The sequence below is a fragment of the Penaeus monodon genome, chromosome 30 (assembly GCF_015228065.2).
Source record: "Penaeus monodon isolate SGIC_2016 chromosome 30, NSTDA_Pmon_1, whole genome shotgun sequence".
Classification (NCBI taxonomy): domain Eukaryota; kingdom Metazoa; phylum Arthropoda; class Malacostraca; order Decapoda; family Penaeidae; genus Penaeus; species Penaeus monodon.
In genome coordinates this window covers 4,522,017-4,522,349 of record NC_051415.1, presented here as the reverse complement: position 1 = coordinate 4,522,349, position 333 = coordinate 4,522,017, and positions in this window count along the sequence as shown.

Genomic DNA, 333 nt, shown 5'->3' with positions numbered 1-333 from the left:
TGTCCAAAAAATACTTTTTGTAGACTTTTCCGGGGGAATGTGATAGGCAAATTTTCAACGCGCAGATATATATACAAAAATCGTTCTCAAAAGGGCCAAAAAGTTTTTTCCCTCCATGATCATGCTTTTTTTTAGACTACAATACATTTTTTTGTTTTAATGATAATGCTTTACACAGTTGCATTAGCCGGACTACAGCATTCCCCATGTTTTTTAATAGCTAAACTGGCTGTGTATGTTACCCCCCTGTATTTGGGCAGAAAAGCCCCTCGTAGGACGAAAAACCCGTTACATGGGAGTTTTTGTTTTTCTTCTTTAAGAGAAGGTATTATC